At 35.7% G+C, this 27,685-nt stretch overlaps 1 pseudogene; it reads left to right on the plus strand.

Annotated features, from left to right (window-relative positions):
* Window positions 1-12,572, plus strand: part of LOC109003407 — a 48,581-nt pseudogene extending 36,009 nt beyond the window's left edge.
* Window positions 12,573-27,685: the final 15,113 nt, after the last annotated feature.

The following is a 27,685-nucleotide window of genomic DNA, read 5'->3' on the forward strand; positions in this document are numbered from 1 at the left end:
GCAGAGTAATAAGCGAAAGCGTAATAGACTTCACATTAAGCTTGGAAACAAAATGGCCCGGAAACTGAACAGCCTGGAAACCAAATAATATTTAAGTAAATAAATTACTGTTAAGAAAGTTATCCAATTGTTTTAATAAACCAAGAAAGCGAATAATTTTGATAACTTAGAAACCGAACGGTTTTAAGGTAAAACTAAACTGAAGAAAATAAAAGGCAGTAGTTTACAGGATGTGCAAGAGACAGCTAATAAAGTGGCAATAAAGGGTGAAAGTTGACGGGAACTGCAAAAGACGGGTGAAGAAGTGGTAATAAAGGGTGGAAGTGTACATGTGTTTGAATTATGTGGGAATAATGAAAATTATGTGGGAATAATGAAATAATAAAATTAAAATAGATCTATACTGAGGTTGAGAAATATTTTACAAAGAGGATGCTTCAACTTTTATATACTGTAATGTATTTTATTTTATCGAAAACAATCTCCTGCATCTGTTCTTGCTTCAAAATGTAGTGAGATAATATGAGGCATCGAATTCTCTAGCAGCTGTCAAATTATGGAAAAAGGGAGGAATATAATTAGGCTATTGATCCTGACATGGGCCAGATTTGAATATGCATTTTATATTTGAGTTTTTAAGTTAAGTTCGTTGACTTTAGGGTTGTGTGTTCTCACTAGATTCCTTTTTAACTGAATGTTGTATTGTAAAGCAGAGTGGCACAAGAAGATTAATAATATTGGACTTGGAAAATGTCATTCATATCTGTTTTAGTTTATTGTAAGTACTGAATGTAAAAACTATGATCCCAATCTATAGAATTTTCAATTTGGTAAACGGATTTGATATAGATTTTAAGTTCAAAATAGGTTGCAAAGAAGTCCCTTTTTTTTTCCATAAAAAGCATCCTGTTTATCATTCTGCCTCAGGTCCAAAATGCTGATGATAATATTTATCCGGAAGATGTGGAACCAACTCTGACATTCATTCTTCAAGAGTCAGGAATCATTCTTTTAAATAACGAGCAAGGCTTCTCTGCTCAAAACATCAGAGCACTCTGTGATGTTGGAAATTCGACGAAGAAAGGATCTAATGCTGGATATATAGGGCAGAAAGGCATTGGCTTTAAATCCGTTTTCCGGGTATGTTTGAACAAGCATTGTTGTAATATTTCTTTGATTTTCTTCTTCTTTTTTGGTAAGTAATGGTTAATTTATATTGAAAAAAAAAACTGAAAAATGGTCTTTCCCAAGTACATAGGTTGTGTATAAGAGATATTATATGTCTAAGAGGTACAATAAGCTTTGTTGCTTACTGTTTGTTGCTCCAAGTGAACCACTGATTTTTGTGGAACTTTAATTCAGTGTTTGGAAGAGTCTTTACTAGTTGGGCTGTACCACTTCATTGGAATTTGACACTGTGTGGGGGTTCCTGCATTTTAATAGTCTACTAAAGATTTATACTTTTTTGGGATCAGGATAAATCGACTTGTGAGTTTTCATGTTTTACATCCAACCCAAATCCTTCCTGTGGATGTTGGGTTCCCTGAAGATGGTATTTGATGTGGCCTGCTGTTATGATTAAGTCCAGGTGTGAATGATAACAATTGCAAGAAGGTCATAAGCAGTTTAATCTTGTGTTAAGGTTTCAGAAGCAAATGGCTTAAGGTAGTTTTTAGGCTCATCTTCTTTATAGTTAATCATTGTGTCGAATATAATAATCTTTCACATACACTCCTGCTATTTTGTGGTTGTTCGGTGTTCTGTGCAAGGTTGCCAAGTTTTAATTGACATAAAGAAATAAATATGAAAATAGGGTTTTGAATCTGTAGTCCTGGAAACATGTAAAGTTGAAGTTTAGACAGAAATGGTTAAAGTAGATGTTGAAAGGCTCATCTCCCATAGTCAATTGGTGTTGCACGTGCAAAAAGAGTGGGGAGACTGGACCATTTACTTTTTCACTGTGAGGTGGCCTCGACCTTATGGTATGAATTCTTTGCTAGAATGGGGATAGCTTGGGGGATGCCGAGAAGGATAGTTGATTTCCTAGCAAATTGGAGAGGCTTGCGTGGTAGCTTGCATATCAAAGTCATATGGAATATGGTACCCATTTGCCTGTAGTGGTGTCTTTGGAAGTAGAGGAATGATAGAAGCTTTGAAGACCACAAGCAGTCAATGGATCAGCTGTTTTAACACTTTACTCCATTGGTCGAATGTACTAGACTTCAATGGTCTGAACATTCATGAATTCCTTGTATCTCTAACCAATTATGCCTAGGTTTGCTCTTGTATATATCCCATGTACCTAGGCTATGCCCAATTCTCATCAATAAAATTCTTATCTGCTGATAAAAAAAAAGGGCCCATCCCCCATAAAGATAATAAACAGATTTTTTGGATTAGTATTCAACTGTTTTTTAAAATCTCTGAAAAAAAAATTTGGTAACCACGATTGTGAACTTCCTTGGAAAGTGACTGTCTTACCTAATGTAGTGTTGATGGAGAGAGAAATTATCATAGTTTTGAAGGTCGTGAGAAATTGATGGACGGGGTTGAAGTTTTCTTCCTTTAAACCCTTTATATTTGGGTGGCGACTCATATTTATGATACCGCAAACACCATGTATTTTTTAATTTATTTGTTCATATTGTCCAGGGTTTTTTTCTTCGTTCCCTTTTAATGCTTAGATGTATTTCTTATATGTTCCCTGTGTACTTGAATTAACCATTTCTTAAGTTTGAATGAAATTTCGTTTACTTATATGAAAGAGTATTCTACTGTTTTTCGTTATTAGCAAAGAAATCAAAAGCTAACTTTTAGGGCTCGTTTGGATAGTGAGATGAGATGAGATGAGATGGTTTTAGATGAGTTGAATAAAATATTGTTAGAATATTATTTTTTAATATTATTATTATTTTGGGATTTGAAAAAGTTGAATTGTTTATTATATGTGTGGGAATTTGGAAAAGTTGTAATGATGAGATGAGATGATTTCTCTATCCAAACAAGCCCTTAAAGAACTCTACTTTCATTTAGACAAGTGACATTTTAGCAAAAAAATGTTACTGTGGGACACCCTGCATAGAGGCTTATAATGCCCCGCACTCGGAAACACAAGTCATTTTTTAATGTGAATCATATTTTAATGTCATTGGTCAAAAGTGGTAGGCCACTGTTTCGGTTTATTGAACTAATGCCTACACTCCCCGAGTAATTAGCTGTTATGAATGTGATTGATCTTTCTGCAGGTTACAGATGCTCCAGAGATTCATTCTAATGGATTTCATGTCAAGTTTGATATAAGTGAGGGTCAGATTGGTTTTGTTTTGCCAACATTAGTGCCTCCATGTAATATTGACTTGTATAGTAGGTTGGCATCTGGTGACACCAGTGATTTGGATGCCAAACAGTGGAACACTTGCATTGTACTTCCTTTCAGAACGAGATTATCAGATGGAACTGTCATGACTAGCATTATGACCATGTTTTCAGATCTTCACCCATCTTTGTTGCTGTTTCTTCACCGACTTAAGTGTATTAAGTTTAGAAACTTGCTCAACAATTCGCTCATAGTTATGAGAAAAGAAATCATGGGGGATGGCATCGTTAGGGTTTCACATGGGAAAGAAAAAATGACATGGTTACTAGCATCTCAGAAGTTGCGAGCAGATGTCATTCGTCCTGATGTGTGTACAACGGAAATCTCAGTAGCATTTACATTGCAGGAATCAATTGATGGGGATTGCGTTCCAATTCTAGAACAGCAGCCTGTTTTTGCATTTCTTCCTTTAAGAACTTATGGTCTGAAATTCATTCTTCAAGGTGATTTTGTCCTTCCTTCATCTAGAGAGGAAGTGGACGGAGATAGTTCTTGGAACCAGTGGTTGTCATCTGAGTTTCCTGGTTTGTTTGTTGGTGCAGAGAGATCCTTTTGTTCTCTTCTGTGTTTTAGAGAGAACCCTGGAAAAGCTGTGTCAGCATTTATGAGCTTTGTCCCGCTTGTTGGGGAAGTTCATGGTTTCTTTTCTAGTCTTCCCCGGTTGATTATTTCTAAATTACGAATGTCGAACTGCTTACTTCTGGAAGGAGGCAATGACAGATGGGTTCCTCCATGCAAGGTTCTAAGAGGTTGGGATGAACAGGCCCGCATTCTTCTTCCTGATGGTTTGCTTAGTGAGCTTCTTGGCCTTGGTTTCTTGGATATAAATATAAAAATGTCTGATTCATTAGCAAGGGCACTGGGTATTCAGGATTATGGACCCACAATTTTACTTCAATTTATATCCTCTTTAAGTCAAGTGGAAAACGGTATCAAATCAATGAGTCTGAGTTGGTTGTCTTCTTGGATAAGTTCATTCTATATAATGTTATTTCGTTCTGGACAAATTCTATTAAACTCTGATACAGGAATGGATCTCATAGAAAACCTTAAAAGGATAAAGTTTATTCCCCTTTCGGATGGTACATTCAGCTCAGTCAATGAAGGTACAATCTGGTTACCATCTGACACTGGGTTTGATGGTCCACATCGACTTGAAGCTTTCCAAAGTTTATTTGCTAAACTCCGGACTGTCAGTCCTGCCCTCCTTTCTGCATCAACTTGTGATACTTCATTCATGGACGTGAATTTGGTAGACAACATAACCAAGATGTTTCACAGGATTGGTGTCAAGCAGTTGTCTGCTCATGAAATTTTGAAGGCCCACATCTTGACAGCTGTATCTAATGACCGAATTACAAATAAGGACAAGCATTTGATGATAGAGTATATTTGTTTTGCAATGATCCACCTACAGTCTAGCTGTCCTGATTGTTGTGTTGAGAGAGTGAACATAATTTCCGAATTACGAAATAAAGCTTTCATTTTAACAAATTACGGCTTCAAACGGCCTGTTGAGGTGTCAATTCATTTTAGTAAGGAATATGGAAATCCAGTCAATGCAAATAAGTTGACTCATGTTGTAGATATGAAATGGCACGAGGTTGACGCCACCTATCTGAGGCATCCTGTTACTGAATCAACCTCATGTGGACTTATGAAATGGAGGGAATTTTTCCAGGAAATAGGTATCTTGGATTTTGTGAAAATATTTCAAGTTAATAAGACTGTGGCCGATATTTCTCCTACCATTTTTAAGAATGTAATGTGGGAAAGAGATGTGGTTTCCCCAGAATCAATTGTCAATGACTGGGAATCTCATGAATTGGTCCATTTAATGTCCCTGTTATTGAAAAATGGCACACCGCAATGTTGCATCTATCTGTTGGAGGTTCTCGATACACTGTGGGATAGTCATTTTAGTGAGAGTGTTACAGGTTACTGGATTCCTAAGTCTGGTGGAGATTGTAAACCCTTCAAGTCTTCTTTTTTGAGTAGCATTTGTGATGTCCAGTGGGTGGTATCTAGCATTGATGATGAGCTTCACTATCCCAAAGATTTGTTTTATGATTGTGATACAGTACGCTCGATTTTGGGCGCTTCTGCTCCATATGCTGTTCCGAAGGTTGGTATAATATACATTGGATATACTCTTTTGCCCTACTTTTTATATTTATGTCTTTGTTGATTTCTGTTTTGTTCGTAGCGGGAGTCCATCTAATTCACACGGTTGCTCTTTATAAAATTCTTTTTTTTTTTTTCAAAAAAAATTAATAATAAAATTCTTTTTTTCATAAAATGTTGTGGAAGATGCAATATATCCATACAATTTGACTCGAGTAGTCTAGTTGGTTTGGTAGATTGCCTTTGAGTTGATTTTGTTATCAGAATTCCTTTTAAGTGATGCTTTTGTTGTATTTAAGAATGTTTTGTAACATAGCATCAACATAATATTGTTGTAGATATAACATAGAAGTTGGGTTTTACCGAGAATAAAGAATGGAAAAGTGGGAAATGACCCTCATGGGATATACTAATACAGTTATGCCCTCTAACACTTCCCCCTCAAGGTAGAGCAAATATGTCATGTAAACACAGCTTGGAACAAATAAATTAACTTGGCCTGGAACAAAATTAATTTCAACCTATATGACATAAAGACTTAGTAAATATCTCTGCATGTTGTCCACTGACTTAACAAAAGGTGTAGAAATATCACTACTCAATATCTTATCTCGAATGAAGTGACAATCAATCTCTACATGCTTGGTCCTTTGATGAAACACTGGATTAGTGGCAATATGTACAATGTGATTCTGGTAGAATGACACAATATGATCACTAATCACTGAGGGGTCAAAGGGAACTACACCATCCATAAGGAATTAATGGAATTATTCCTTATCTTAGTACATAGTTAATTATATGTATAAATGTAATCTGAGCTGTATTAAACTGCTGCATCTCCCTATACACTTTTGGAGGACTTGGCTTGCATAAATTTGCACTTCTCTTTTACACTTTGTTTATCTTATTGAAACAGGTGAGATGTCAAAAGTTAGTTAGTGATATTGGGTTTAAGGTTAAAGTTACCATGGATGACATTTTGGAAATTCTAGAAGTATGGAGAAGATCTAGGACACCTTTTAAGGCCAGGTATTGGTGCATCTTCATCACCAACTGGAAGGGATATCATTTGTTGTCTGTAATTGTCTTTTCTTCTGGTAGTACGCACGGAGTAAGGCATATTTTTTTACTACATGTGCTTTTAGTCGTTTATTCTTTATGCTGTTCAATTTAGCATCATAAATAGTTAATACTGTTTCAATTGAATTCTTCTTCACACCTTTCACTGTATTTTTCCCCCTTTCACATAAAAAATCTGATCATATCGTGGTTCTACTAATGTGTTTCCTAGCAAGAAAAAGCATTTGCATTTATAAATTTTATCAATATCCTGTGTTTTTGTTCTGTTTTGAGTATGTCTAGACTATATAGATCTTTTCCTCTATTATCTTTAAAATAGTCGTAAGTTGTGAAAGAAATTGTAAAATTTTATATATAGGATTATTGTGCAATAATGATAATGATCATGGGTTTCTCAGAGCAACCATTCAAACTGATGCCACTTTTTTGACCACATGTGGTGTTATCATAGTACCAATTATGTGCTTTGTATAACGAAATTACTCTTCTAATCATTGTCTGGTATTCTCATTGAAAATGGACCTTCCAGGCTCTCTTGGAAGTTATTCCCAAATCTTTTCTGTTTGGTCCATGGATATATTTATTCCAATTTTATTTTCCCTCCTTTTCAATATATTCTTGATTTTTTCTAGAGAATAACATTTTCTGGTATAAGAATTTTATATGGTTCTCAATGCTTCTTGTGATACTACTTGCTTAGAACTCGTATATGTAGACCTTTGCTATGTTGTATTGGGTGCAAATCAGCTCACTTACTCAAGGTTGGATGGAAACTGCAGTTTGAGTCTGAAATCATATAGTGTTCCTCTGCATGTTAGATTGTATAAAAACAAGTATCAGTTCGGATGTTCCTTTTCATATGCCATGGCATTTGACCAACATGTCATCTACTTATTCTCTTCACCTTGTGCTTTGGACATTGATTTTGCCAATTTTTTTCCATGATTGTGATCCTAACACCCCTTAATCTTTCTTCGGGTAAGCAAACCTGCTCATTTTAATCCCAACTTTGGCTTTTTATGCCAGCATATCACAAATGTCAAAATTGTACACGTTCATTTGGGATGAAATGAACACTTCAGAGAAGAAACTCAAAGAGGAGTTGACTTCAGGACCTTTTATATTTTTTCCGTCTGCATCCGGCTTTAGGCTTGAGGATGTGGTACCTGGTAAGTTTTTATCTCTTGAAGAAGTATGTTGGCATGATCCAACTGGTGCCCTGGACCAAATGAAGGAGATTCATCCTTATCACAGTTTGACAGAAGGGAATCATAGTCCCTTGACCTGGACACTGAGCAGTGTTTATCCAGGCCTTCGTGACTTTTTCATGGACGGCTGTGGTGTACATGAGGCCCCTCCTCTCTGCAGCTATTTACAGATTTTGCTGCTGTTATCTACTGTTGCTTTGCCTTCACTTGTTGCTAATATGGTAAGTAACTGATTTGTGGCAAAACTGTGCTTGTAACAATTGCTTGTAGCAGTACATCCTAAGTGTTCCATTCCCATCTCAGGTTTTTGAAGTTTTTCTCATGTGGAGTGATGGACTGAAATCTGGACTACTAACTCCGGAAGATGTCATTTACTTGAAACAATGTCTTTTGAAATCAGAGTTTATGGTGCTTCCAACTGAACAAGATAAGTGGGTCTCACTGCATCCGTCCTTTGGCCCTGTGTGCTGGTGCGATGATAGGAAGTTAAAGAAGCAATTCAAGCATTTCAATAAGATTGATTTTCTGTATTTTGGCAAACTTAGTGAGGATCAAAAAGAGATACTTCAGACAAAAGTTTCTGTACTCATGCAAAACTTAGGGATTCCCGCTCTCTCTGAGGTAAGTTCTTTCTGGGTTGGTGTCTGGGGTGGAGGTTGAGATTGGGATATAGCAGCCATGAGTCGTTGAGGTTTTACACTTTCACATGAAGTCACCCTTTAGGTCATGCAGTAAGTATAATTTATCAACATGTTGAGCCCAACAGCGTAGAATGCTAATCAATCTTGCCGTGAAGGTTTCGTATATCAACAGCTTATCCTGTAGGATTAAGATTAGATTTAACACTTGTGAAGAAAAAAGAGCATTACCCACTCTAGCTAGATGTATTCCTGGCTTTGTCAAAAGTTTTTTTTTTCTTTATCAGTAAATACGAATTTTATTAAAATAGGCGAAGCCAAGTACATGAGACATATACAAGAGCAACACCTATGCATGAGGGCTTTGTCAAAGGTTTTTTCAAAGTTCCAAGCTACTTGTATGGTCTTATAATATTTTTTCCTTACACATTTAAGCCAACTTGCATAGATTTGGTATAAAGAAGGGCATATTGGTGCATCAAGAGAGACCCGACTAATCTCTGAACTATTTGGGTTTATCAATTATGCTCAATTCTTCAATGTCATTGTTATTGTCCACTATCTACGGACTTCTTCTAATAATTCATTGATACGTTTTCAAGGTACTTGGTTTTGTAAGAAAAAAATACTATTTTTTAATGCAAGTGTGCTTTGAAAAGTTCAATTTTTTTATGCATAAAATGAACTTGTGGATGTAGACCTTGTTTGCATAGCAATCCTTTTAATTGACTTGAATAATAAATTGGACTTAAAATAATTGACTGCATTCTGTGAGTGGACATCGCCAACTGTTAGATTCTCTTGCTTTTAAGAAAAACAGAGTTCCCTATATCTCAAAATAATGATGTGCTTTCAATTTTGCTTTCCACATTGATTTATTTATGTGCAGGTTGTAACTCGTGAAGCTGTATATTATGGTCTGGCAGACTGTAGCTTCAAAGCATCGTTAGTGAGCTGGGCTCTTCCTTATGCTCAGCGCTACATCTGTAGTGTACACCCCAATAATTATATTCAACTCAAGCAGTCTGGATTCAGTCTTCTGAATCGTCTGCAAGTCGTCGTTGTTGACAAGCTGTACTACAGGAATGCTATCAAGAGAGGTGCTGGTGCATCGAACAAACGCATTGAATGTAGCTGTCTTCTGCAGGTACTTGATGAGATCCTTTAGTGATGTTTGTCTTTTCTCTCTTCTAATGATTATAGCCTCTTACAAATAAATTTCCTGCAAACTGATGCTAAAGCCAGCGAGACTGTTTGCTACCAAGTCTTTAGTTTAGAACTTAAACCCATCGAGGATCTTTAGAACTTCAGTACCACCTTAAAGTTACAAATCTGGAAAGATAGGATATGGCATGTTAATGTCATGGTGTACAAAGAGTTTCATTTTTTAAGGAAGAGGGGCAGTACCCGAATTTTATAAATAACCCTCACTTTTAGCGGAGTAATACCATGTAAAAAGTGAAAGATTGAAGGTCACAAAAATCCCAAAACCAAGGCTTTGAAAATAACTATAAAAAAGCAACCAGTATTACATTTTAATGACTGCTAGCATCATTTGTACAAGTTTCTAAATCTTGGTAATCAAAGGTCTCCCATTGCCAATCTAAGCAACTCAATTATATCAAATTAAGAAGATGAACATCTAGCAGCTCCTGCTTTAGCTAAATGATCTGCAATCGAATTTCCTTCTCTAAAAGTATGCTGTACAGTAAATGAAACAACATGTGTTAAATCAAGAATAACTTCCCAGATGCTGTAATAGTTGTTGAGACAATTCTTAGCAGTTCCATCTGCATCCGCTTCATCCATGATAATCACGTACGAAACAAAGATATAACCTCGGGTGATACCAGTGGGCGATATCTTCGATGGTTAAGTCAGTGGGAGAAGTAAGAATCTCTTCACCAATATTCTATCGCCTTTGTAATGCATACTTGGAAGTATATTTATAGGGCTTAGGGTGCGCTTCATGGAGGAGTGTCGTCCTGCCTGAGCATGATTTGTAGGATGGTGGTGTCCTTCCGGGGCAGGTATCTCTGCAGGACCTGTTTCACCAGTGTGGATCTCTCACGGGATAAGTTCTGTTGGAGGGAGAGTAAGAAGTTGGATTGAGCTCTTCGTCAATCAGGGCAGCTCCAGGTGCAGCCACTTGGCCTCACCATAACTCCCATAGAATGAACATAGGAGTTATGGAGGCATGGGTAATGCTCTTGCATGTCTCATGTAGTCGGGCTCTTGCTTATTCTTATGATCAATGAAATCTTGTTTAAGGATTAAATGAAAAATGTAGGTGTAGGAGGCAAGAATTACATATTCTATTACTGGAATTTGAAGATTAATCATGCTGGTTATTTCACTTGCATTCTCTTTATCTGGAGAGTAACTGTATTTAGATTAGCTGTTGTTTGAATGTTTTGAATATCCAGAAAGCAATCTCTTCATGATATTTGGTATGTTTTTTAATATTAAATATATCAAATGTCTTCTGTTTTAATTACATCCATATTTACATGATCCTTGCAGGACAACCTTTTGTACACCACCGAAGAATCTGATTGTCATGCCATATATATGGAGCTGTCTCGTTTACTATTTAATGGAACTCCTGATTTACACTTGGCTAATTTCCTTCACATGATCACAAACATGGCCGAATCAGGATCCACCGAGGAGCAGACAGAGTTTTTCATCTTGAATAGCCAAAAGGTGCCAAAGCTTCCTGACAAGGAATCTGTGTGGTGCCTCTCAGCCGTGCCTTCTTTGACAAAGAATGATGATTCACCCCAGACAAGTTTTAGTTCAAAAGCAACAGATGAAAAAAGTTATTTAAACCCCAAAAGGAAAGCAAGAAAGAACTCAAACTGGCCGCCTGTGGATTGGAAAAGTGCACCAGGTTGTAGTTATGCTCAGGCAAATGATTTTAAGACACGGGAAACAAGTGCACAGCATGGGGGCAGCCCACAAAAGAAAGAGGATAATTATGAAGGGACAGTCATGCAAACGGAAAATGTTGTTTCTATCTCAACCTCTGATGATTGGACCATTGAAGATGATTCAGCAGCGGCTGCAATGGCTTTTGTTTTGTCAGATAACAACAATTTGGAAGATCACTCTGACCAAGTTTGCAATCAGATTGATTCTGGAATGAAAGTTGAATTTGATCCCCTTGATTTAGATGCTAAGCCTGATGGCTCTGAGTTTGCTTCATCTAATTTTCACAAGAGAGACCAACTTAGAATTGGGACACCTGATGCAACACAAGCTGCACGTACGGGGAGACTGGGTGAGCTTGTTGCTTTCAACTACATTCTTGGGGAAGCTGGTGACACAGTTGTGAAATGGGTTAACGAAGATAGTGAAACCGGGTTGCCCTATGACATTGTCGTAGGGGAGGATAATTGCAGAGAGTACATTGAAGTTAAAGCAACTAAATCCCGTAAAAAAGACTGGTTCAATATATCAACAAGAGAGTGGCAATTTGCGGTGGATAAGGGTGAATCATTCAGCATTGCTTATGTTTTATTAAGTAATAATGCTGGCAGGGTTTCCCTATACAAAAATCCAGTAAAATTATGTCAGTCAGGCAAGCTACAGCTGGCTGTTATGATGCCAAGGCAGTAAAAGGATTTCTCCATTGTTTCCTAAGGTGCACTCGATTTTATCTGTGCTGTCTGCGAAGCTGACTCAAAGTCTCTAGCCAAACTACGACTGCCTTCACAGAAACTGACTGAAATTACAGGTTTTAGTATGCGGAATATTTCTTTTGACGCCGGGGAAAGATATTGCCGTGTCACTTAAACACTCTTTTGGCGTTGCAAAAGAAAGCATGCGCATCAACTTCAGAGAGGGAAGTATCATTAGGATTTGGAGGAGCTCCCAGTTGGGATTTCTTCAACATGGTTGCCGAAATCAATGGGGTCCTGTGAGATGAAGGGTCCTAACAAATAAATTGTTCAGTGTTCATAGATGAAAATTTGTCACAGGCAACAGTGTATATGTTTATGTTGTTAATTCTCATCCTTTTAATTTAGACATGAGAAAATAATTCCGATAATAAAACGTATAGAAGTTGTTTGTTGCTTTTAGCTTGAACGACTTTCTAATTGATCTCTTGTTAGAATACGGCATTGGTGATTTGATCAATCTTTATATTTCGATTTATATATATATATTGTTTCGATCCCACATCTACTAAGTATGAGATTGATTGATGGTTTATAAGTTTCTAAGCATCATTCCCTTGTAAGCTATTTGCAAGGGTAAGTTTTATCTAGTGGGTTCATAACAAATGGTGTTAGAGTCACTCTACGTCTAAGGTCATGTTGCGATGGTTGCAACCGTGCGGCACGGGGGGTGATGTCGGCATGACAGTGTTTGCTAGGAGCTAGGAAAAGACCTAGCACATAGCCAGCCCGTGTTAGCGTTGAGACTGCCGTGGACGTCTGCTGCGAAGCGTGGTGGTTGTTACGATCCCACGTCGACTAAGTACGAGATTGGTTGATGATTTATAAGCCCTTAAGCACCCTTTCCTTATAAGCTAGTTTTCAAGAGTAAGTTCTACATAGTGGGTTCATAACATATAAAATTTCTTAGGTGGTTTAATCTTGTTCTCTGAACAAGCTCTATCGGAATTACTTGGAATTTTTTGGTTCATCAGATGAACAAGCAAACCCTTGTAGGACTGTTCGCATGTTCAGTTGTAGACGGTGTCTAGTGAGATTATCGTAGCACCCTGTATGTTGATGAGCCAGCCGTATACACTGATTCAGGACCAACCAGGAGGGCTCGACCCAAAAAGACAAACCACCCATTTAAGGCCCAATCCATTAGGTTTAAAATAAACCCACAATGCCATGCATCCCGCCACATCGTAAAGCCTTTAGGATATAAGATATTTAATAAAAGAATAATTCTATTTAAAGCCTTTTACACCACATATTGTTCACGTATTATGATTTGATTTGGAATGTAAAATTTGAAAAATGTATAAATGTCTAAGAAAGCTTGTGAGACAATTGTGAAGTGGGTTAATGAAGATAGTGAAACTTGTTTACCCTATGGCATTACTGTAGGGGAGGAAAATAGTAAAGAGTACTTTGAAGTTAAAGTGACCAAATCTCAAACAAAGGATTGGTTCGCCATATCAATGAGAGAGTGGCAATTTGCGGTGGATAAAGGTGAATCATTCAGCATTATGCATGTTGTTTTATTAGGAAATAATGTTGCAAGGGTCTCAATGTTCAAGAATCCTATAAAATTATGTCAGTTACGCAAGTTGCAATTGATTGCTATGATGCCAATGCCACAGGAGGAATTCTCCGTTGTCTCCTGAGACTGGACCCATTTTTATATGTGCTTTTGGGGGATTGACTCCATAAAGTGTTAGCCAAAGTATGATTGCCTTCACAGAAATCATCGGAAACAATAGATGTTTGTGTATGCCAAATCTTTCTTTTGATGCTGGGGAGAATTGATTAATGACTACCATGGCACTTGAAACCAGGAGGCCATTCCAGATGAAGTGCATAAATAAAGTTCTGGTTCTGCAAGAGAAAGCATGTGCTGGAATCATAGCATTTTGTCCTGCGAGGGAAGCTTGATTAGTGTGAGTGAGTGTAGGATTTGGAGGAACTCCACAGTGGAATTCCTTCTTCAAAATGGTGGCCGACTGCCAAAGGTTTCTTATGTACCGAAGGATCCTATATCTTCATATATTGTTCTGTTCATAGATTAAAGATTGTCAAATGTATATGTTCGCACTGTAAATATTTGAAGAAAAGGCTTACTTGAATGCCACAACCGTGTGTATTGCTTTGTTTATATAGATAGATTTACAATGAGAGAGTTTTGTAGTTTGAATTTAACTAGTGGATATATACAATGCAAACATTCCTATATATCAGGAGGCATAACAAATGGAGTTGTTGCAGCTAATAAGTGTGGAGTTGTTGCAAATGATAAGCATTGAGTTGATGTTGGTATATGAGATAACTATTGATCTTGTAGTGAGTTATCTTCGGAAGTGTTTGATCTTTGGCTTATCTATCTAACATCCCCCCCGCAAGCGAATGGGGAGAGTTGTCACCAGAAGCTTGGATCACATCATGCAAAAGAGCACATAATTAGACCTTTAGTGAACACATCAACTAGCTGATAAGATGAAGCAAGAAATTATAGTGAGACATCTTTGTTTGCTATTTTCTCGTGAATGAAGTGAAAGTCAACTTCGATATGTTTTGTTCGAGCGTGGAAAATAAGGTTGGAAGCAAGTGCAATGGTGCCCCTATTGTCACACCAGATAGTTGGGGCAGTTGGAATGGTAATTTGCAAATGCTTGAGTAACATGCGGATCCAAAAAAGTTCAGCTGTAACCATCGCCAAAGCCCGATACTTAGCTTTAGTATTGGACTTGGCAACCACCGATTGCTTCTTAGTAGACTAAGAAATGAGAGATGAACCAAGAAAAATAGCATATCCCATAGTGGAGCAACGGTCATTAGGATCGCCAGTCCAATCAGCATCACATAATGCCTGAAGATGACAGTTATATTTAGTGTACCATAAACCGATATCAATTGTGCCCTTTAAATATCGAAGCACTCATTTTGCTGCAGTCCAGTGGGAGGAGTTAGGATTGTGCATGTGTTGGCAGAGTTGATTCACGAAAAATGCAATATTAGGCTTGGTCAATGTACAATACTGGAGAGCCCCTACTGTTTGGCCATATTCTGTAATTTGGGCTGTCGTGAGTGGCTCGCCAGTATGGGAAGAAAGTTTCTGCCCCATTGTGCAAGGAGATGGGGCAGGTTTAGCACCTACCATTTTTGTTCGATAGAGCACATATGAGATATACTTGGACTGTCGAAGATGGAGTCCAGTAGTATCTCGTGTAGCTTGAATACCGAGAAAGTAACCAATGGGACCAAGGTTCTTCAACTTGAACTCAACTTGCAGTTTGTTAATAAGGGATTCAATCATTGAGGAATCTGTGCCTGTTACAAGGATGACATCAACATATATGAGAATAAAAATGTGAGAGTGTCCATCATGATAGGCAAACAACAAGGGATCTACAGGAGATGAAACAAACCCAAACTCAAGAAGAGCAGTTGACAGACGCATAAACCAAGCTCTTGGGGCCTGTTTAAAGCCATAGAGTGATTTATGGAGTTTGCACACGTAGTTTGGATATTTGGAATCAATAAACCCTTTAGATTGTTCCATGAATTCCTCCTCCTCAAAAATGCCATAAAGAAAGGCATTAGAGACATCTAGTTGTGTAATAGCCCAATCTGGACAGCAAGGGAAAGAACTACTCGAACAGTGGCAAATTTGATCACCAGGCTAAAAGTTTATGTAAAATCAACCCCTTCCTCTTGATTATATCCCAGTGCAACTAACCGAGTCTTAAGGTGTTCTACTTCACCTGTGGGGGTTTGTTTGATCTTATAGACCCATTTGTTGCCAACGACATTGTGGTTTGTGGGCCTAGGACAGAGTGTCCACATATGGTTAGCCATAAAGAGTATCATAGTCCTCCTTCATAGCACCACACCATTAAGGTAAGAGAGCAGCATGTCGATAAGAGCAGGGTTCAAGTGGAATTGCAACACTAGATAACGCATGTAGTGGATATTTGGTAGAGTAGAGGTGATAGTTAGAGAATTTCTGGGTTTTAAGGAACCTATTTGAGATCGTGTGATCATATGATGGGAGGGAGGAGGTGCATTGGAGATGGGAATATTTAGTACAGTAGTAGAACAATTTGAGGTAAGGGATAGGATGGATGTATGAGCTGGAGTTATGGGAGAGGAGATTGGGTCGGGTGAAGGCGAGGATGTGTCAAGAGAATCTAAATATGGGTAAGAAGATGAGGTAGTAAAATGTTGGCTTTGAGAAACAGACGTATTAGAGTTTGTAGTAATTGAAAATGAGGGAGAAGAAAGAATGATACCTGGGGAAGAGACCACTGGTAGAGGTGTAGGTGGTTGCAATCCATTCTTAGCAGGAAACGAGCTCTCATAAAAAACAACGTGCCAGGATATGAAGACTTTTTGAGTTATGGGATCCATGCATCTATAACCTAGGTGATTCGCACTATAGCCCAAAAATATGCATCGTTTAGAATGGAACATTAATTTGTGAGAGTTATAGGGTTGAAGAAGAGGGAAGCATGCACACCCAAAGGTGAGTATAATCTGGTAGTTTGCCATAAAGTTTGAGATAAGGACTTTGATATTCTAGAATTGGAGTGGGGAGACGATTGATGATAAAAATTGATGTTAGAAAAGCATCTACCCAAAAGGTTGATGGCAAGTGAGACTCGGCCAAGAGGGATAATCCTATTTCTACAACATGGCGGTGTTTACGTTCGGACACCCCATTTTGTTAAGGTGTATGGGGACAACTGATATGATGAATGATATCATTGTTTGTGAGATAAGATTGAAATTGATGTGAGTTGTATTCCCCTCCACCATCGGACTGAAATTGTTTTATTTTGCGAGACAACTAATTTTCAACTAAAACTTTGAATTTAAGAAAGCATGTATAAACATCTAATTTATTTTGGAGAGGATAGAGCCAAGTGAATCTAGAGTAATCATCAATGAAGAGCACATAATATTTGCAACCACTAAGAGAGTTAGTAGAGCAAGACCAGACGTCTGAGTGAATTAACTCTAAGGGATACTTAGAGACACTACTCGTCGTAGAGAAAGGAAGCTGTTTCCCTTTGCCGAGTTGACATGAATCACAAAATTCCATTTTGCTAACTGAACCTTGAACATGTAACTTATATTTATTCAATGATTGAGATACAATTGAAATAGATGCATGGCCTAGTCTAGAATGCCAAATGGCAAGTGGTGCATTCACTCATGACACAGCAGCTAAGGCATGCAGTTTATTGAGAGATTTTGACTGCATAGGAAATGGATATAGACCACCTTCACTTCTGCCTTCAAGTAGTGTCTTCTTTGTCATTGTGTCCTTCACAAAAAAATGAGAGTCAATTAAAATAAAGAAGCAATTATTATCTATGTAGAATTGATTAATGGAAAGGAGGTTAGCAGAGGCTTGAGGACAGTGTAAGACACGGTTGAGTTGGAATTGATGAGTAGGCATATAAAATGTTGCATTACCAGTATATGCAATATTTAAACCCTGACCATTACCAACTGCTACATGCTCTTGACCTGTGTATGGTTGTGAAAGAGTAAGTTGCTCAAGAGAACCTGCGATATGCTGATTTGCCCCACTATCAGCAAACCATGTTTCATTCTCGTGCTCAGAATTGGTGTGAGCCACCATTGTTGCTAGTTGGGCAGGAGGATGTCTCCCTTGATAGGCATAATCCATGCGATGAAAGCAGTCAAGTGCTCGATGACTGGACTGGCCACAGATCTGATAAGGAGACCGAGGAGAAGAAATTTTTGTGAAGATTTGGGACTTGTGTATGGTTGCTGGGGTGGAACTGTATTTGGATGGTGGTTTGCTACGGTGGGAAGTAAAATGTGAGGATTTATGGCCAAAAGTTGAAGATTGGTTAGGCCTGTGATGATATTTTGGCTTGCGGTTAAATGTTTGTTGATTCTGTTTGGGTGCAAACAAGGCAAAGCTTTTTGTATCCGGAGAAATTCATTTGTATTTTGATTCCAAGAGAAGTTCATTGGACAGGAGTTCGGTTTGGAAATCATCAAAGGACAGGGGGTGATCTCTGGTGGCTAGAGAAAGTGAAGTCATGAATGGTAGATAAATAGGATTTAGGCCATGAGTGACATAGGTGATTAGATCGTCGTCATCAACAATCTTACTTCAGCACTAACTCAGCTGATATTTCTCTGGAGGCAAATTTCTTTTCCAATATATTCCAAGTAGGTCTGGCAGATGTGATGTCAAAAACTGAGGGAGCTACTTTGTTGGATAAAGTGGCATTAATCCATCCTAGCACAAATTGATCCTTTTTGTGCCAAAGAATGTACTGGGGGTTGAGTTCAATAGCGAATTTCCCTTGAGCATCAAGGAGAAATTGTGATGGGCACGACTTGAAACCATCCACAAAACCCATCAGATCATTGCTTTTTAGAATAGGAACCATTTGAGACAACCAAATTAGACAGTTTGACCCATCTAGTTTGACTGAAACCAGTTGGTTGAGGTTTGGTGCAATAAATGCAGTAGCAGAATTTGAGGAAGAGGGAACTGAATGAAAAAGGATTAGGATTTGCGTGAGCAGAATGCTCTGATACCATGTAAATATTTGAAGAAAATGCTAGCTTGAATGCCACAGCCGTGTGTATTGCTTTGTTTATATAGATTTACAATGAGATAGTTGTGTAGTTTGAATTACACTAGTGGATATATACAATGCAAACATTCCTATATATCAAGAGGCATAACAGATGGAGTTGTTGTATATGATAAGTGTGGAGTTGTTGCAGCTGATTAGCATTGAGTTGCTGTTGGTATATGTGATAACTCATGATCTTGTAGTGAGTTATTTTCGGAAGTGTTTGATCTTTGGCTTATCTATCTAACACGCACTTGTCAATAATTAAATTCAAACGATAGAAATCTCAAAACTCACCTATGGCAAAGCAATTCCATGGACGAGTATATAGCCTTTGTAGGGTAGTACTTTATTACAAAAAATAACTTCTAACAATACCTCTCAAGTGTGTGCGAGCGCTCGCACATGTATATTATCACATAAACTCGACTTCTATGTAGAGGGGGTTAATACTTTGGAACTCTAGTTCCATTGATTTTGGTAAGAAAAAACTATTTTTCTTTTGTATTTTTTTAAATTTTATGATATTTGTCTTGTGTTTTTTTATATATATGCTTTTAATAAGTTAGTGTTATATTTTTTTTAAGGATTAGTTGTTTTGGCAAGTTGGAAACTTTTGATTTGTAAAAAGTTATTATGAGTGCTAGGTATATTTCTTAACTTTAGCAATATGTTTATACATTTTGTTGTGATTTTAGAAATATGTTTATACATTTTTTTGTGATTTTATGCTTACTCTTGAAATATTGTGATTATTGGTTGTGAATTTTGTGAATAATTTGCAAATTTATGGTATTCATTAATGAATTAATATGTGTATAAATATTGTTGTGAAAATGTTATAAATATGTTGTGATATGGATTTGAAATATTGTGATTATTGTTTTGAATTTTTATTGAATATATTTATATGGTTAGAAATATATTGTGTTTACGTTTTGGATTTATGTGAAAATTTTGATATAATATTTTTGGTGTTTTTTGAATTTGAGAGTGCTAGTTATATTTCTAAAGTTTAACAATATGTTTATACATGTTGTTATGATTTTATTCTTACTTTTGAAATATTATGATTATTATTTGTGAATAGTTTATGACTTTATGGTGTTCATTGATGAATTGATATGTGTAGAAATATTATTGTGAGAATATTTTTGTTGTTGCTGTGATATGGATTTAAAATATTATGATTATTATTTGTGAATTTTTATTGAATATGTTTATATGGTTAGAAATATATTGTGTTTAGTTTGTGTATTTATGTGAATTTTTTTATATAATATTTTTTGGTATTTTTTGAATTTGTTATTTAACAAGAAAATTGTAAGTTTAGGATCTTAATTTAAGTAAAGATTAAAAATATTTAATATACATTTAATATGAGAATTAATATTTAATATTTAATAAGTATATATAATATATTCATACTAATTTAGTTAGAATATGATTATTATTCAAATTATAAGTATAGTATAAAACTTAATTTAAAAAAAAGTATATAACTTAACTATATATAAAATATAATATACATATAATAACTATAATTAATAATTAATTATTAAATATTCTTACAATTGTGAGGTTCCAAACCATTATATTATTAAATGTATATTTAAAAAAAGAAAATAAAATACTTTTCAAGAAAAAAGTCTTGAACCTACCAAATAAGTAGAGTTGGAATAAATAAATATACTTATTTAAAATAAACTAGAGAGTAAATAAATAAGGATCAAATAAATACTTATATAGAAATTATATACTTATTGTCTATATAAATAAATAACCCAATCAATTACATATAACAATTAAAATTAAAATTTAAGAATGATAATAATTAAAATTATATAATAACCTTTAAAATTATATATAACAATTATAATAACAATTACAATTACATATGTATCAATTAACAATGTCCTAAGATATATAATAACAATCTGAAGTTTCGATTCCATAATTAGGTATATTTATTGTTTTATAAATTAACAATGTCAATTAATTAGTAGTGTTATATTGTTAAATTAGAGAGAGATGAAAGAATATGTGAACAAATTTTCTGTCTTGTAGACAACGAGGGAGAATGATCTTGAAGAAATATCTGTCAAAATGCTTGACTGTCGTAGTCTCTCCGACCTTGAGTTGTCAAGGCCGGAGAGTCTATGATAGTTAGGTAATTAGACTTAAATTTAAACATTTCTTCAAGATTATTCTCCCTCGTTATCTACTCATGATAGGAAACTTGTGAACATATTCTTCCATCTCTCTCTAGTTTAGCAATATAACATGCAATACTATTATATTCAAGTATATAACTTAACTATATATAAAGTATAATATACATATAATAACTATAATTAATAATTACTTATTAAATATTCTTACAATTGTGAGGTTCCAAACCATTATATTATTAAATATATATATATATATAAAGAAAGAAAGTAAAATACTCTTCAAGAAAAAAGTCTTGAACCTACCAAATAAGTAGAGTTGGAATAAATAAATATACTTATTTAAAATAAACTAGAGAGTAAATAGATAAGGATCAAATAAATACTTATATAGAAATTATATACTTATTGTCTATATAAATAAATAACTCACTCAATTATGTATAACAATTAAAATTAAAATTTAAGAATGATAATAATTAAAATTATATAATAACCTTTAAAATTATATATGACAATTATAATAACAATTATATAATAACAATTACAATTACAATTGCATAGGTATCAATTAACAATGTCCTAAGATATATAATAACAATCTGAAGTTTCGATTCCATAATTAGGTATATTTATTGTTTTATAAATTAACAATGTCAATCAAATAGTAGTGTTATATTGTTAAATTAGAGAGAGATGAAAGAATATATGAACAAATTTTCTGTCTTGTAGACAATGAGGGAGAATGATCTTAAAGAAATATCTGTCAAAATGCTTGATTGTCGTAGTCTCTCTGACCTTGAGTTGTCAAGGCTGGAGAGTCTATGATAGTTAAGTAATTAGACTAAAATTTAAACATTTATTCAAGATCATTCTCCCTCGTTATCTACTCATGATAAGAAACTTGTGAACATATTCTTTCATCTCTCTCTAGTTTAACAATATAACATGCAATACTATTTGTTTAACATTATTAATTCAAACAATATAGGGAAATTGTTTATAGTATTTTTTTATAGATATGGTGTGACATTGCATAAATAACCTTAGACCCGTTTGAAAATTAGTGTACATTTATGTTTCCACTAATTCCTGAATTGTCTAGTGTGCATAGTTTGAGATTATATTATCTGTATTGTACATTTTTGTTACTCCTACTTTCAACATTTAATATGAAGTTTCGGTGTCTTCCTCCACTGTTCTTCGGGTTTACTGTTCGTAGGATCACAATCCCTCTATTTGAATATGTATACTTAGAGAACTATGAGAATGTGCTGCCAAAATTTCTACTTAGAGAACTAGGATCACAATCCCTCTATGGAAAGTAGTAGAGTGACGAGATTTGTGCAATATGGATAATATAATCTCGAATGAGATAGGACCAACTACCTTATCAAAAAAGTATTGAGAATTGGAGCATAACATGCATGCGAATTTTCTATATACATGTTATTAATAGATAAATGTTTTTTAAAATGGAAAAAAATTGGATGCGTCTAGGCAATAAACTTGGAAAGGATTGCGTACCCTATGCACGTGGAGTAAGAACCTTCATTGATTTTACACAGGTTTCTATTGATAGTCGTGGTTACATTAAGTGTCCATGTCGATGGTGTAAAAATTTGTGTGCGATAGGGTTAGATGAAGCTTAAAGTTATACATTTGTGAAGTGTATGGATCTGGGGTGCATGGTGAGCCGTATGAACAGTCAGCAGATATATTGGTCAATCATCCAAATTATTTACAGTAAATGGATGATGATTATGAGCAGGATGTGATGGAGGAGATGTTGGGTGACATTAGAGCAGAGGTTTTTATGGATGAAGTCGACGACAATGCCTCAAGTGGCGAAGGGACTGATTGTAAAAATTTCACTTCAATGTGGGAATATGCAAAGCGCAAGGTTTATCCAAGCTATACAAAACATTCCAAAATGTCGTTTATTGTGCAGTTATTTCACATTAAGTCATTGTGTGGGATGTCGACGAAAGCAATAAACATAGTATTGGACTTATTTAATTAGGTGTTTCCCGAATGATTTACATTGCCGAAGAACTTTTATGAAGCGAAACAGTTGAAAAATGGATTAGGATTTGAGTACAAGTCCATACATGCATGCAAGAATGATTGTGCTTTATTCTGGAAGGAGAACGAGGAGAAACAAGCATGTCTTGTAAGCAGAGAGTCAAGGTGGAAGGGTAAGAAAAACGTGTCGGTTAAGGTGTTGCGGTATTTTCCCTTGAGACCTAGGTTGCAAAGACTATATATGTGTAAGAAAATAACTCACGATATGAGGTGGCACAAGGAGAAAAGAGTTAAGGATGACGCACATATGAGGCACCTAGCTGACTCATTTGTGTGGCAGTCTTTCGATAATCAATACTCAGAGTTTGGGATAGGAGCTTGGAACGTGCGCCTAGAACTCACAATTGATGAATTCAACCATTTTGGAAATATGAGTACAAGTTATAGCACTTGGCCCGTAGTGTTGATTCTGTACAATCTTCCACCATGGAGGTGCATGAAGGCGCCCAACCTTTTGTTAACTTTACTTATCCCCGACTCGAGATCACCTGGGAATGATATTGACATATTCATGCAGCCGTTGATTGAAGAGCTGAAAGAGTTATGGAAAACAAGCGTCAAAACTTATGATGCATCCACGTTGACATCTTTTCAGATGCATGTTGCGGTGATGTGGACAATAAATGACCTTCCAGCATATGTGAATCTTTCCAGCTGAAGTACGAAAGGGAAGTTAGCGTGTCCAATGTGTAATAAAGAAACTGCTAGTGAATGGTTAAAATATTCTCTAAAGTTGTGTTTCATAGGTCATCGAAGTTATCTACCAACAAATCATGCATGGAGAAGAGAATGTGCTAAGTTTGATGGGAGAGTAGAGGACAGAATTGCACAAATGAGTTGTCTGGAGAAGAGATAGTGGAACAACTGGTATATGTTAGAGCGAACAATTTTGGCAAAGGTCGGGAAAAGAATAAGAGAAAACGAGGCGCAACAGAATTGAATTGGACAAAGCGTAGTATTTTTTTTTTTACTTGCCGTATTGGTCGTCTTGCATGTTACAACATAGTTTGGATGTAATGTACATAGAGAAGAATATATGTGATAATATACTGGGTACATTGATGAGTATTAACAAAAAGACAAAGGACACGATCAAGATGAAGAAAGATCTTGAGAGAATGAGAATTAATATACATTTGCAGGTGGAAGGCAATATGGTGGTCATGACGCATGTATGTTTTACGATAACGAGGGAGGAGATGATGAACTTCTGCAAGTGGTTGTAAGGTGTGAAGTTGCCAGATGGTTATGCTTCAGATATTGGTAGATGTGTGAGGCCTGATGACTGGAAAATCAGTGGATTGAAAAGTCATGACTATCACGTATTTTTGCAGAAGTCATTACCTGTGGGAATTCGTGGAAAGCTGACATCTAATAATGTACATGTCGTCATATCTGAACTCTATATGGTTTTTAAGGATTTGTGCGTTTGGGTAATAAATCGAGATGTGTTGTGGAAATTGAAAGAAGACATTGCTACTATACTATGTAAATTCGAGCAGATCTTTCCACCATCATTTTTTAATGTCATGATCTATTTAGCAATACATTTATCGCGAGAGGTACTGTTGGGTGGACCAGTGCAGTTTCATTGGAGTTGAAAGATATTTGGGTCGACTGAAGTGCACTGTTAGGAATAAAGTCATAGCTGATGGTTCAATAGTAGAGACCTATATACACGATGAATGGTTAACATTTTGTTCTCTATAACTTCGTGGTGTTGAGACATTATTTAATCGTCAAAAGCGAAATGTTGATCTTGTTGCTCTGCCTCCTTGTGAGCTATCAGTATTTTCTCAGAATGTACTACCATTGGGTGCACAAACGGGTTATGATTTAATTGATGGAGAGTTGGGTAAAGTTCGGTGATATGTGCTAAATAATTGTCAGGAAATTGATGACTATCTCAGGTATGTCGCTCCATGCTTCGAATAATTCTAATTTTCTTGAAGTTTAACTATAACTGTTGTGCTCAAAATGTACTTCTTTTGCAGTTATATATAATAGTGAGCACATGGACAAACTTAGGATGGAAGGCGTAGAGAATATAGAGGCAAGACACGAGGAAGAATTTCCCGAATGGTTTGAAGAACGTGTATGAACTAAAATTATATATATGTTACATTTTGAAACTTCTAACTCTGAGTAAGTTTTAATAAATATATACTATTTCAATTGTTAGATTTTAGAACAACGTGCTCATGATCCCGGATTAATTTCTTTTGAATTGTATACATTGGCATGTGGTCCCTCAAATAGAGTACTTTGATACACTACATGCATGATTCAAGGTCATAGATTCCATACTCTAGATCGTAAACGTAATAAAAAGACTCAAAACTCTGGTGTGTTGGTCAAGGGGAGTCATGAAACAGATGAAATTAACTATTATGGTGTCATACATGATATTATCGGATTGAAATATCTGGGTGGGTCTGTAACATATGTCTTTAAATGTGATTGGTGGGATCTAGGCGATGGTTGGGTTTCGGTACATAGAGATAATCACTTTACGAGTATCAATACTGCATCTAAATGGTACGAAAATGATCCATTCGTATTGGTTTGTCAAGCTACCCCCAAATCTATTACTTTATTGATCCAATGAAAAGTGCTGATGAAGATAGTGGAAAGATAACTTGGCGAGTCGTACAAAAATTTATCCTTCGAAATATATATGAAGCAGGAACGAGTGCAGATTACTAGAATAGTGGAGATGAATATGACACTCTGATTGTAGAGGCACACCAGGAAGATAGAGAGGGTATTAACTTGTTTGTTGACCTCGGTGCACTCAAGTTGCTCCCCTTGCTTAGAGATGATGTCTCACCCATCCATATCGACCTATCCGTATTAAATGATCATTCAATTCAAGTTAGTGATGAAGAAGAAGAAGAAGAAGAAGAAAAGTCAAAAGATGAAGACGAATAAGATGTTGATGATGATGATGAAGATGTTATTGATGAGATTCTGAAAAAAGCATGGAAAATATATCCGAATATTAAGAATAAAAGTACTAAATATTTTATTCACATAGGTGACTATAAAATATTATACTTTTCATAATTTATTCTAATTAATTTTCCTTTATATAATTAATTATTTTTAAGGATGCCGCCAAAACGACAACAAAGAAATGTGCCTCCACCAAGCCCAAGTCCCGAACCCATTGAGGACTCCCCACTCGAGGATTCCGCTCCTGAAAATCAAGTTAACACGCAAGAGAATAACAGCTAGTCAATACCTACCAGTAAGGAAATATTGTCGTTGATAATTAATTATATAATTAACATTTTTGTCTCAATAACTATATAACTATAGTTATACTATTATCATGTAGTTGATGCATCTGCACGTCGCGGTCGTGAATATACACGTGACATCTCTCTTGAGAAAAATAAAAGGCACGGAAAACTCAAGATCATCATTCCTGATAATTCCACTAGAGGAGTGGATGATAGTATAGCAGCGCTTTCCTCCTATATTGGCAAACTAGTTCGAGCTTATGCTCCATTTTATGTGCGCTCATGGCGAGATGTTTCGAATGAGATTAAGGAGCACATTCGAAATCGTGTGCTGGTGAGTTTACTTTGAGAATACATTTTTTTCACCTAGATTAGTATATCATATTTTTGACCTGATTCACTTGTTAGGATGAATTCGACCTCGATTTTGACTGTAGCGAGAATTTGAGAACTGTGAATGAGTTGATGGCTACATTATATTGACGTCACAATGGACGATATCATGACCACTTCAAAAAGTTTGAGACGTTGGAAGAGGCTACACAGCCCCCTTTCTAGCAGATGATATCAGATTATTAGAGAAAGTGTTGTGATCTTTTCACATCTCCAGATTATCAGGTATTTTATATTTCTATCTTTTAATTATTTACATTCATATTCGTTCTATACATTATATATATACATATTATAATTAATATTCTTAATATATTTTGTAATACTTGAGTTCTATAAATGCACAGAATAGATCCGCTTTGACTGTCACCATCGTGCTGGTTCAAGGTCAATCTACCGTATTGCTAAAAAAATGGTAATTAAAAAATTATAGAATTCATTTATTTTTTTTATATTCATTTATTTAAGTATTAACATTATCTTTTTAAAATTTCTAATGTCGCTTTGTTAGAAACGTGATGATCTTGAAAACTTTTCCCTCATTGATGTATATGCTACTGCTCACACTAATGACCGTAATGAGTGGAATGATCCTGTCGCTGTAGATAATTATGTAAGCAGTGTTAATTTTGTTAAATAGATTATTTAATATGTGAATAATTTATTTTTTATTTCTATTTCTTTTAATATGTTACTTATTAATAATCATTACCTTTCAAATTGAAGGAAAAAATAATGGAGATGCAGTTGGCTTCTGGGGAATTCTCTCCTAATGACATAGACATATTCATGCAAGTGCTCGGGCCACAGTCTAGTATGGCAAGAGGTTTGGGACGGTCTTTCAAGCATAGATGTTCATCCTCCTCAACCTCATTGACTTCACAAATTAATAATCTTACCAAAGATTTAGAAGCTACACAGTGTGAGAATGAGTATATGAGGTCGAGACAGTAAGAGTTAGAATCTCTCTTAGAATGACAGTTAGAGTCTCTCTTAGAATGACAATCTCATTTAGAGACGCGTTTGTAGAACTAACAAAGAGACCAATAGGAAAGAATACGCACTGAAGTC

This window comes from Juglans regia, chromosome 7 (genome assembly GCF_001411555.2).
Source record: "Juglans regia cultivar Chandler chromosome 7, Walnut 2.0, whole genome shotgun sequence".
NCBI lineage: Eukaryota > Viridiplantae > Streptophyta > Magnoliopsida > Fagales > Juglandaceae > Juglans > Juglans regia.